General features: G+C 43.3%; 1 protein-coding gene and 1 long non-coding RNA gene across 3 annotated transcripts in view; one reads left to right on the forward strand and one right to left on the reverse strand.

Moving 5' to 3' along the window:
• Positions 1 to 12,223, reverse strand: part of LOC101471554 (uncharacterized) — a 291,948-nt gene that overhangs the window by 141,348 nt on the left and 138,377 nt on the right. The window lies entirely within an intron of this gene.
• LOC143420416 (uncharacterized) overlaps positions 2,689 to 12,223 on the forward strand; it is a 33,352-nt gene continuing 23,817 nt past the window's right edge. Inside the window, exons 1-2 of the long non-coding RNA XR_013100251.1 lie at positions 2,689 to 2,969; positions 8,405 to 8,511. This is a non-coding gene — a long non-coding RNA (uncharacterized LOC143420416). The remainder of the gene's footprint in view (positions 2,970 to 8,404; positions 8,512 to 12,223) is intronic.

Consider the following 12,223-nt stretch of genomic DNA (forward strand, 5'->3'; position numbering starts at 1 on the left):
GTCTATATGCCTTAACGCATTGAGTTTCTTCAATATCATTGGTTAATTAGATATTTAGATTGATAAGCAGCCGAAATTGTGGACCTACTAAAGTGACCAGTGAGTATACAGTCTGGTTATCATCATGTTTAACTTTGTTCACATGCACTGATGAATGAACAGCTGATGGCTGTAGCATAACACCCACTGTAGAAAACGGTATTCGTTATCAGGAAACATTAAATGCTGAGTGTAAATGCGGCATCAAGGGCATCGACAAAAAAAAAAAAATGCTCGTATTGGGAATGGCATGGGCACCGATCGGTTTTCTATCGCCCATTTGCTGGGAGTAAGGGCGCCCTCCGTTTGCGAGGTGCGCCTGCTGCTTGCGGCACAAGGAGGAGAGGGCGGGGCGGCGGGGGAATCTCTGAACGGCTGTAGCAGCATCTAATAACCAACTCGCAAAAGAAAACAAAATAAAAACAAACCAACAAACACGAACACACCAGACATCATGATACAGACTTATAATTTGCACCGATTTTTTTTCGAAATTCTATACTCGAAAAGTGAGCGCGAGAGCCCTCGGTGCGCCTGCTCGCTGCTGAAGTCAAAGTAAACTTTAATGTCATCTCCGCTACATACAGTCCAGAGAGACGAGACGACGAGGCTCCAGTTACAGCAGTGCAAGTAAACAAACAATATATATAAGAAGAGTAAGAAAATAAATATACACTTTAGGACCAGGGGTAAAGGGATCAATAACAATTTAAAATTTATAATTTACGTTTTGATGATTTAATGTCACACACAACCCGTCGAAAGGGGAGGGGGGCCGGCTGCTTCCAAATAGAGCACATTTCATTTATAATGATGTAAATCCAAGCCCATTATGGATTCAAGATTTGAATCTTGGGTTGTGTGAAATCCCAGAAATAAACCTTAGACAAAGTGAATCTGTGAACTAAGGTGTAGGTCTGTTAGGTTATGTTGTGGTGATCGTCGAGTTGGGGGATTTGTGTTCATTCTGGAGTGCAAAATTAAAACCAATGTAAGATGGACAAGAAAAGTTCAAAGCCATCAGGTCCTCAGTTTAGAAAAAAGAGAAAAGAGGAGGAGAAACGAGCAAAAGATGCAGGTAAGCAGACGTGTGATTGGATAATGGCAGGTCATCCTGAAACGGTCAGTGTCAGAATCAGAATACTTTATTAATCCCTAAGGAAATAATGTGGGTTACAGTTGCTCCAAGAAGAAATGGTAAAAATAGCAACAGTAACACACTAAACTGCAAACAGTACATTATGTTACAGATTTTAATATTAATTAGTCATTGTCAATTGTTGACTTGTCCTGTTCTCATTGTATGACGAATTATGATGGCTGTTTGGTAGCCGTTTGCATACAATGCATACTGTTGGGTCTAAAGTCAGACGTTTGTGTATTGTATGTACGGTCGGCAAGGTCTGTCATCTAGAATAGTAAGAAAGTGTCACAGTTTGTGTTGACAGACCATGGGGATGTGGAGAAGGAGGACCCAAAATGCAGGACTCTTCAGATGAAGCAGTGTCTTTATTTACAGTGTTGTAAATATGAACCACAATGAATCCCTGTGCATCCCACACTCCTGTGCTGTGTTCCCTCTCACTGTCTGTGCTCTGAAACTCTGTTTTCTAGTTTCCATGCACCCGTACTTGCTGCCCTCTCGTCTCCACACTCCTGCAGGAAGAACACAGCCGTAAATACTTCACACTATGGCAAACTCACACTAACTGACATCTCACTGGGAAACTGACAGGAAGTCTCACGCAACGATCCAGCATCGGAGAGAACTCAACCACACTCCTAAGTAGCTCTCCTGATGAAGCTTGACCAGCTGCACACACCTACACCCACAAACAAGAAAAACAAAGAAAAAACAAGGGACAGCAACACCAAATATACACATGTCCATAAACTATTCAAGAACCCCGGGTACCCAGACGCAGGTAAAGTGTATTTATTAAGCGCTTTTCATAGACAGGCGGTCACAAAGCGCTGCACAGGATTCTTATCATTCTTATTTTCTGGTTTGTTTGTTTCTTCCCCTTCTCATCCAGTCTGTCTCTGTGTGCTGTGATTAGTGTCCTTATGTTTGTTTACCTCCTACCTCCTTAGTCATGTCTTTGTATCTGTCTTGTGTCCAAATCTTTTTAAAGTGATGCTACATCAATGTGCTCACAGACATTTACCTTACACTATGTTCGAGTTACAGTGCATCATCTGTGAAATATAACAGAGATTACAACCTTCAGCCTTCAGTGAGCTTATGGTGAGCCTACAACGTTATTCGTTAACAACAAAGCAAACGAAGCATGGCTTGACAAGTCTAGAAGATAGTTCAAATTAAATGATTAATTCTAATCTATGTCTCAAAACCATGCAAACCAATGAGTAGTGGAAGAGGTGTAGCTAATGAAGTGGCCAGTCTGAGGGATCTCCCTCCTCCTCGCTGAGTTTCTTTTGCTGCTCTCCTTCGTGTCTTTATAAACTGGTGGTGTTGCCACAGTATTCCTACACGCATTACTGTTTTTATTTACCGATGTGCAATATCTGCACATGCTGCTCCTCTTTCTCACTGTCTGCAGCCCAAATGTGTTTTCTCAGGGCATCTGAGTCACGTGATCGCACAGTAACGAATCAAAGCAAATCAGGAAGAAGGGGGCGGAGCAAAGAGTGTGTGCAGGAGAGGAGTCGAGCAGAGAGAGCTGCTTTTTCATGAAACGGGAGTAAAGTAGTGAACTTAGAGGAGAGAAACAAACTAAAGTATCGATCATAAACCACTACCAACGTCCTGATCGATATCTGCATCGATCTGCCCACCCTTGTCTCCTGGATCGTAGCTGAGATCAGCGTGAACCACGTGGGTCTCTGCTCCCTGATCTGTTTCCTGTGTTTGGAAAGAGTTGCAGCTTCATCGCGGAGTTTCTCTCGGTTTGTGGGCTCATCTAAAGGTAAGCACCGAGCTAACTTTACTGTGAGTTCAGTTCATGTTGAGTTTAGCTCCTGAATGAGGTCTTCTGCTGCTCTCCTCGGTGTCTGTTCACAGTTTATTGTGAACACGTTGAGAGAAGAGTGAGAGAGTGTTTGGAGAAAAACACCAGCTAACCATTAGCTCAGCATGCTGGGAGAAGTTGGAGCAGAAAAGTCTTTTCATTGTCCCTGCAGCTGTTTTTCTGCCTGCACCAAACCTCTACAGCCTCGTTTCTATTTAAGTGATAACAGGAAGGTGTGTGTGTGTGTGTCCATGCTGCCCAGTCTCTTTTACTGTGTTTAAATTGCAGCTGCTAGAACACGGCTGTTCAACATCTATTCATTCAGTCACGTTTATTTCACATCTACAGACACGCATTTAGAATAGCCTTTATTGTCATTGTACAGAGTACAACGAAATTGGAGTGCCACTCCCTTGGTGCAAGTTTCAATAATAAATATAAATGTAAAATATAAAAGTACAAAAAAACAATCGTAGGTACTCAAACAATAGTATGTACAATATATACAGGATAGCAGCATTAATATAATGACAGTGACGGTATGGAATAGGTTCAATTGTTTTTGTGCTTATTTACTACGGTGATAGCTCTGGGAAAGAAGCTATCCCTGAATCTGTTTGTCCTGGTTTTATGTGACCTGTACCGTCGGCCTGACGGTAATAGTTCAAACAGTTGGTTGCTGGGGTGAGAGTAGTCCTTGATGATATTGCCAGCTCTGCTGAGGTACCGAGAGTTTGCAGTGACCTCCAGGCTGGGCAGAGAGCAGCCAGTGATCTTCTGGGCTGTGTTGATGACCCTCTGCAGTACTTTCCTGTCCGCAGCTGAGCACCCTGCATACCATGTTGTTGTGCCGTACGTTAGGTTCAAGGTTCAAAGTTCTTTATTTGTCACATGCATAGTTATACAAGTATAACACACAGTGAAATGTAGCCTGACACGCTCCTCGACATGTGCAAAAATTGGGGGCGGTGTAGAGGAAGAACATTATATATATATATATATATATATATATATAGTATATACACTGGGTGAATGTGCAGTAGTAGCAGCAAGCAGGTGAATTCTGTACATTAATATGAATAGACATCTGACTATTTTACAGGATAGACAATGTAAACATATTTAAAATTAAAGGAATTGAAATGTACATTGTGCCTTGGTTTAGTGTCTGGAAGAGAGTCCTGTCTCAGTCAATTATAGATGATGTGAGAGGGCGGGTGTGTGTGTTTAGGGCACGGATGGCTTGGGGATAGAAGCTCCTCTTGAGTCTCTCTGTCCTTGCCCGGAAGATGCGGAACCTTCTACCAGATTGCAGAAGTTGGAACAGTTTGTTGCCTGGATGTGACGGGTCCATCAGTATCTGCGCTGCTCTAGTCCGGCATCTCCTGGTGTAGGTGTCCTGAAGCGGGGGGAGAGCAATCCTGCAGCAGCGTTCTGCTGTACGGATCACTCTCTGGAGAGCTTTTTGGTCCTTCACACAGCTGTTCCCAAACCACGATGTCATGTTCTGTGTGAGGATGCTCTCCACAGTGCCTGTATAGAAAATCCTGAGGATCTTTGGAGAGACCCTGAACTTCCTCAGTTGTCGTAGGTGATACAGGCGCTGCCTAGTCTTTTTGGTCTGGACCTGAATGTGGGCAGCCCATGTCAGGTCTGAGGAGATGTGGACACCAAGATACTTGAAGGACTGCACCCTCTCCACTGGAGCTCCATTGATGATGATGGGCTTGTAGTCTCTGTGCTGACCCCTTCTGAAGTCCACCACCACCTCCTTGGTCTTGCTGACGTTCAGCTGGAGGTGGTTGTCCTGGCACCACGATGCCAGATTCTTCACTTCATCCATGTAGGCCGCCTCATCGTTGTTGGAGATGGCACCCAACACCACTGTGTCGTCAGCAAACTTCACAATGGTGTTGGAGCCATGGGTGGCCACACAGTCTGAAGTGTAGAGGGAGTAGAGCAGTGGCGAGAGGACACATCCCTGAGGTGCTCCTGTGTTGATGGTGATGCTGTTGGAGAAGCACCTGCCCACCCTCACCACCTGAGTTCTGCCAGTGAGGAAGTCCAACACCCATGCACACAGACGGCTGTTAAGTCCCAGATCCCTCAGCTTTGTGAACAGTCTGCAGGGCACTATTGTGTTAAACGCTGAACTGTAATCAACAAACAGCATTCGCACATAGTTACCCTGTTTCTTGTCCACGTGGCTGAGAGTGGTGTGTAGGACGTGGGCGATGGCATCCTCTGTGGATCTGTTGGATCTGTAGGCGAACTGCAGCGGATCTGTGGTGTCTGGGATGGAGGAGGAGATGATGTTCTTCAGCAGCCTCTCAAACACCTTCATTACTACCGAGGTCAGTGCAACTGGCCGGTAATCATTCAGGGATGAGGGTTTGCTGTTCTTGGGCACAGGGATGATGGTGGATCTTTTGAAGCATGTGGGGACCACAGACTTCGCCAGGGACTCGTTGAAGATGTAAGTGAACACACCTGCTAGCTGGTCAGCACAGCAGCGCAGCAGGCGGCCGGTGATGCCGTCTGGCCCCGCCGCTTTCCTTGTGTTCACTCTCCTCAGTGCCGCTCGGACGTCATGCTCCGCGATGCTGGTCACCGGTCTCTCGCTGATGACGTCACTGTCCTCGGTAGTCAGGCGGTAGATAGCATTAGCCGCCTGGCTAACCTCAAAACGGGCGTAGAACTGATTCAGCTCGTTGGTGAATGCAGAGTCAGCGTTGATCAGCGCAGTGTCCCTGGCTTTGTAGTCCGTAATGGTGCGTAGTCCGTGCCACATACTCCGTGTGTCGCCCTGGTGGAAGTGGGACTCCACACGTTCCCGGTACCGCCGTTTAGCATCTCTCACCGCGCGCCGCACGCCGTATGAGGCCGCTTTGTAGGCGCTCATATCGCCAGTGGCGAGACCCGCGTTGTAGGAGGCGGTACTGGCGTTTACTGCAGTGCGGATCGATCTGTCCATCCACGGTTTCTGGTTTGGGAATGAGGTGACTCTCGCAGTGGGGATAATCTCCTCCGCTAGCATATTGACGAAGCATACTGCTACTTCCGTAAACTCGTTGATGTCGACTGCGCATGCTCTGAACATGTCCCAGTCGACGTCGTTGAGTGCGTCCTGTAGCGTAGCTTCTGATTGGGCAGTCCACCGTTTTACCTCCCTCGTGGTTACTTCTTCCCTCCGTATGCTTTGTTTATACTGGGGGATGAGGAAGATGGCGTTGTGGTCAGACTTCCCAAAAGCCGGGTGTGAGACAGCTTTGTAGCCCTGCTTGTATGGCGTGTAGCAGTGATCCAAAATCCGATCCCCTCTCATTGGACACGAGACATGCTGGTAAAAGTTTGGCATGACTTGTCTGAGGTTCGCTTTGTTAAAGTCTCCTGCTACAATGAGGGCTGCGCCCGGGTCCTTGTTTTGAAGCGAGCTCAGCACATCATGTAATTCGGACAAAGCCATACCTGTGTCCGCTTGGGGTGGGATGTAGACCGCCGTGGCGATGACCGAGGTGAAGTCACGGGGCAGATAGAAAGGGCGGCACTTAATGCTCAGGATATAGCATGTTCTGACTGAGAGATTTCTGAAAAAATTCAAACGTACAGCTCTGCTATCACTTCCAACATAAATGAAGACAGGAAACTAAACAGCAGTGACGTTTGTAGGGTTACTGAAGTTGGGCTAGCTGGTATATAATGATGTGCTATGTGATCGCTAGCGACACAGCTATGTTAGCATAACATAAACAGTGACGCTGGAGGACGAACACTAACACTTTTCCACTTATAAAAGTTAACGTTAAGGTTCCTCGTGGTTAGAGACAAATGCAATCGCATGGCAGGATGCTGTAAACGGACCAAACTTCAGTCAGGAGAACAACTGAGATAATCCATCCACAATACGAGGTTAGTCATTCATATACTGCAACAACATGGGAATAGAGCAGCTGTGATAGAATACAGCATTAATGAATCAATGGTACAGAAGTGGAGGAAGTAAGAAGAATGAGTTTAATAAAGTTTGATTTATCTGACTGCTTTGTTTCGCTTAATGTGCCTTATAATCCCGTGCACCTTATGGTCTGGAAAATACGTACTGCACACTGTAGTTTAATGTTGCAAAGCACCTCTTTTTAACTTCAGTGGATATTATACATGGTTATGCTCAGGATATGTCAGCCCATTTCTACTGGAAATACCTTTTGGTTAAACTGTCAGCAAGGAATTTGCATTTGCACTGTTACATTTTTATAAAGCTTTAATGTACATAAAAACCAGCTTCTTGTTTAAGTGAAAATAAATGGAAGGTTGTCTTTTTGCGCTAGTAATGTTTTTGAGTTGTATTTTGTCTCGCATCAATTATATCGTCAGTTATATCGTTATCGCAAATTTTCAAATATATATCGTGATAAATATTTTTGGCCATATCGCCCTGCTCTAGTCCCAGTCCGGTTGTTCAGTCTGACGTCACTAGCCGTGTCTGGACCTAAACTCCGCTGCAGCTCCATATATCAAACGATCACTATGGCATTACTGAGAGTTGAAAAACTGTCTAAAGTCTTTCATCTTTAATAAAATGATCAGCGTTCTGCTCTACCAGGTGTAACAATTGAGTTTAACATCCAGGCATCCATGAAAACGAAATTTATGACATTTAACGGAGTTAGAAGTTAGCAGGGAGTTGCTCGCTAGCTTCTATCTAAATACAATATAGCATGTCCTGACTGTGGGGTTTTGGAAACAAATTCAAACGTACAGCTCTGTTATCACTTCCAACATAAATGAAGACAGAAAACTAAACAGCAGTGACGTTTGTAGGGTTACTGAAGTTTGGCTAGCTGGTATATAATGATGTGCTACGTGACCGCTAGCGACACAGCTATGTTAGCATAATATAAACAAGCTAACTTTTTTTCCACTCAATAAAAGTTAACGTGAGGATTCTCGGTGGTCAGGAACAAATGTAATCGCATGGCAGGATGCTGTAAAAGGACCAAACTTCAGCCAAGAGAACAACTGAGATAATCCATCCACAATACGAGGTTTGTCATTCCTATACTGCTGCATGGGCTGGGCTGTAGTTACATCCTAAGGTTTTAAAAACTGAGCTTCAATAAATGATTAGCGGCAATAAAAGCCGAGGGAGGTCAACAGTGATCACTGACTTTTTAGGAGCTTTTTGAGATTAAATAGAAGAAAATACAAAACATTAAACATGTTAACAACACAAAAGCCATATTAAACGCAGACTACTTTAGGCCCGGAAGTAGGATTCGTCACGTCATCACTTAACAATCTGATTAAGAGACCGCACGCTTGAAGTACGTGCACTACGCACGGTGCGTACTATCTTTCACTGTGATGTTACAAAGATCTGTTTTGTGTCCCAGCTGATCAGCAAGAGGAGGAGAGTCCGACGGAGCACCAGACGAACATTTTCAACCATTTGGGCTCAGCTCAGCTGCTACAGTGGACAAAAATGTCATCAACACAAAAGGTGAAGAATCTATCACTTTTATTGAAACTATGTGCACTTCATCAGCTGATGCTTGTTTGTCAAGATTGAAGAAGTTTATTGTCATTTTGTATGGTGTTACCCAGGCTGAAACAATATACCGTTTCTCACCAGCATCTACAGTGCAATAATCAATACAATTAGAAAAAAAAAGATTAAAAAGCTAGTAATAAATCGCAACAATAAATGAGTAAATAACATAAAATCTAAATTAAAAAACAAACTCAAGTCCAAATGGTCACACTCATACACGTACCAGGAGTCCTTTCACAGAAGGGGATAACTAAATAATGTAGTGTGTGTATCTGGGGAGTATATTGTATGCTGTGTGTGTGTGTCGAACTCCAGGACTCGAGTGCTGGAGTCCTGCGGGTTTTAGACGTGTCCTAGATCCAACATGTCACAAAATGGCTGTGTGTAGGCAGGAGAGGACCCAAATGCAAAACTCACCAAGACTGAGGATAAAAAGCACAGCCTTATTGCTGAAAACAAGGGAAAATGATATAAAACTAAACTGGGAAAACTAATAAATCATACATGAAAACACAGAGTGACTCACACAGCTATGAGGGAGGACGCAACACTGAAAACAGGAAGACTGAGGACTTAAATACACACGAGGTGATCAGGAGAAGTGACATTAAATGGGGAAACAGCTGAAACAAATGAACATAATGATGTCACAGGGGAAGTGTAAAACTAAACACAATGAACACGGGAACACAGTGATGGGTTTGTCTGGCACAGACCCACCGCCGGAACGAGACAATTCTACTACATCAGCAAAAGCAAGACGCAAGTCACCAGAGCTCCTTGTGTGCTCTCGTGCACGAGGGAGAGAACTGTGATGAGCGCCGTTCCTTCTGCTTGAACCCCAGTCGCTCAGTTAGCTCCCCTGTAGCACTGCTCTTTATTGTGGTTACATGAACATGCATAGGTTCATTAACATATGACGTCTTACACAGGTATGCATGTGAACGAAGAGTGGCGTCTGTGTCAAGATGTGACCCCTGTGAACGACTCCCAAAAGCTGGTGCCAGGAGTCCAGCGGTCCACCTAAACAAAGGGCTCTTATACTTAAACAGATACAGAGTAGGTGTCCTTCCATAGTATAAATCAGTAAGAGAAGGTACGACGAATCGATTATATAACTCTAAGCACATATGAGTATATATTTCTAAGCATAAATGACAATCCAACAATATAAACCTAACACACAGGACCTCTTCAAGATAAAACCGGCAACATAATGAAACATGACTACATTAACTTAATGGCAAAAGACATGCAGACATGAAACGCATAAAGGATAAGGGAGACTTAACAGTGGTTAAAAACACAAGGAGAAACTAATAAACAAATGAACTTAGTTAAACTAATAAACTTAAACATACCATAAACCATAAACATCAAAATAAACTTGAACTTAAAACGCTGGGTCAAAAAACCCAGGATCGTGACACAACACAGCTGATTTAAAGGCTAAATTACCTCCTCAACATGTCTTGAAGTTCTCCAGAGGCCTGGTAATGAACTAATCATTTGATTCAGGTGTGTTGACCCAGGGTGAGATCTAAAACCTGCAGGACTCCGGCCCTCAAGGCCTGGAGCTCAACACCCCTGGCGTTAGCAGCTAGCCTCGCATTAGCTCCTCCACGCTTACCCTGCTTCCACATCCTATCACACCGCTTTCTGTGTTTCCTCTTGGGTGTTACTCCAGGCGTATTTATGGATTTTCTCCAGCTTGCTTGGCATAGGAGCCCAAGCTCACCCAACACAGTGAGGAGATATTTCTTTTAGCACGAGATATGGTTATGAGCTTTCCAAGATAATCGCATTTGTAAAAGACACTGCTGCTCATACACACACTTCTCTTTCACACAGTTTATATTGGCACTACATGGTCTTTGTTAGCGTCAGGCTTATTGTTAAGTATTCATCTTCAATTTCTGTACACTTATTCATACATGCAGAACAAATGAATCATTTGTCCATTAAAAAGTATGTGATATGTCAGTCATCATTTTTATTATGGCTATAAGTACACGTCTCACCTTTTCATAGTGCATTTACACTCTTTTAACTAGAGAACATTGATTTCCAGTGTGATTCAGTTCATACTGGTTTGGAAAGGCTGTACCAGTGGCTGTCCAAGTTGCAAGTTTTTTGCTTCACTTGAGGTATTTCAAAAATGGTATTTTCCTGGGTGTTGGAATTTTTTTTTTTTTTTTTTTTTTTTTTATTCTACTATCGTGATAAGCCTGCTGTAATCAGCACACTCCAGCGTCACTCATTTTCTCCGGATTGTAGCTACTGGCAATTGCCCTTCTGTTGGTCCATGGGATAAGAAACTCGAAGAAGATCTGATTTTATAACAAACACCACAGATTATTGCTCTGTATTGTATTTCCTTGGACTCCAGTTTTGGCACAAACAAACTTCACATTGCAAATATAACACATCTCAGGGACCACCTTCTTTCATCGGGGTATCCATTTCATCAGCGCTTGACTGTTTTAATGTATTCTGGATGTCCAAATAAGGCTTTGAAATAACTTTTTAGGTTAATGTAATAATCATAAATTAGAAATCTGGAGAGCAGAAAATCCATGTGGGATGGCAGTCTCAGCTGTACTAACAAATATTGCCACACTAACATGCTTAAACTACTTTTGGCTGTTCCCTGATTCAGCGGTCACCACACATTTATTTGTGCAGTTTTGTCTACGGCCTTTTTATGGCTTTATTTTGAAAATCGCACAGCTCTCAGCTGTGCAATTTTATATGGTTAACTGCTCATTCCAGTGAGCAAACCAGTGCTCAAAGGCAGTTTTTATTTTTAATGCTGAATGCTCTTCTATCTATATATGTACTGTAAGAGCTGAACTCTTCCACAGCATGCATTTTTTTATTTCTCATTGATATTTGGCCGTATTGGGGCCCGATGAATGTAAAAACATAGAATTGCCAGATTTTTTTTTTTTTTTAACCTGATTTTTGTTTCTAAGAAAAATTAGGATATTCATTTAAAATGTCGATAGAACAGCAGCAGTATAATGTCCTCGTAAGTGGATATCAGGCCCTTGTAGAGCAAAATTGAGTATTTTGGTCTAAATAACCCAAAATGTGATCCCCACATATGTGGATGCCAGGTCCTAGGAGGCCAAGCGCTTGTTTTTTGCGTGAAGGGGGCACACAAGTTATCTGCCGAGCAGCAGTGAACAATACAGGAAAATGATCGGAGATGCACAACTCAGATATTTCCATTATGCACACATCCAGCCCGTGGGAAAGCACCAAGTCCAGTGTGTGACCTTTTTCATGCGTGGGACCGGTAACTCACTGGGTCAAGTTAAAAGAGTCAATAATATTTAAAAAGTCCTTGACCATAAGTTTGGAGTCACAGCAGACATGGATGTTTAAATCACCAAAGATTAAAAAAACTGTCAAATTTAAGAACAATTCCAGCAATAAAATCTGAAAACTCTTTGATAAAATCCTTATTAAACTTGGGAGGACGGTGTATGAGGCCACACAACAATGGGACAGCAGAGTTCAGGTGCAACTCAAACAGCTGCAGTTCAAAACTAGAAAATGAATCGTGCTGTAATGTTTGATGGCAGTGAAGTCGAGCGTTGAACACGGTGGCTAAAGATTATGCAATGCTTTGATTGTGTGGATCCTGTTTCTCTTT

Source organism: Maylandia zebra, linkage group LG9, assembly GCF_041146795.1.
Source record: "Maylandia zebra isolate NMK-2024a linkage group LG9, Mzebra_GT3a, whole genome shotgun sequence".
Lineage (NCBI taxonomy): Eukaryota > Metazoa > Chordata > Actinopteri > Cichliformes > Cichlidae > Maylandia > Maylandia zebra.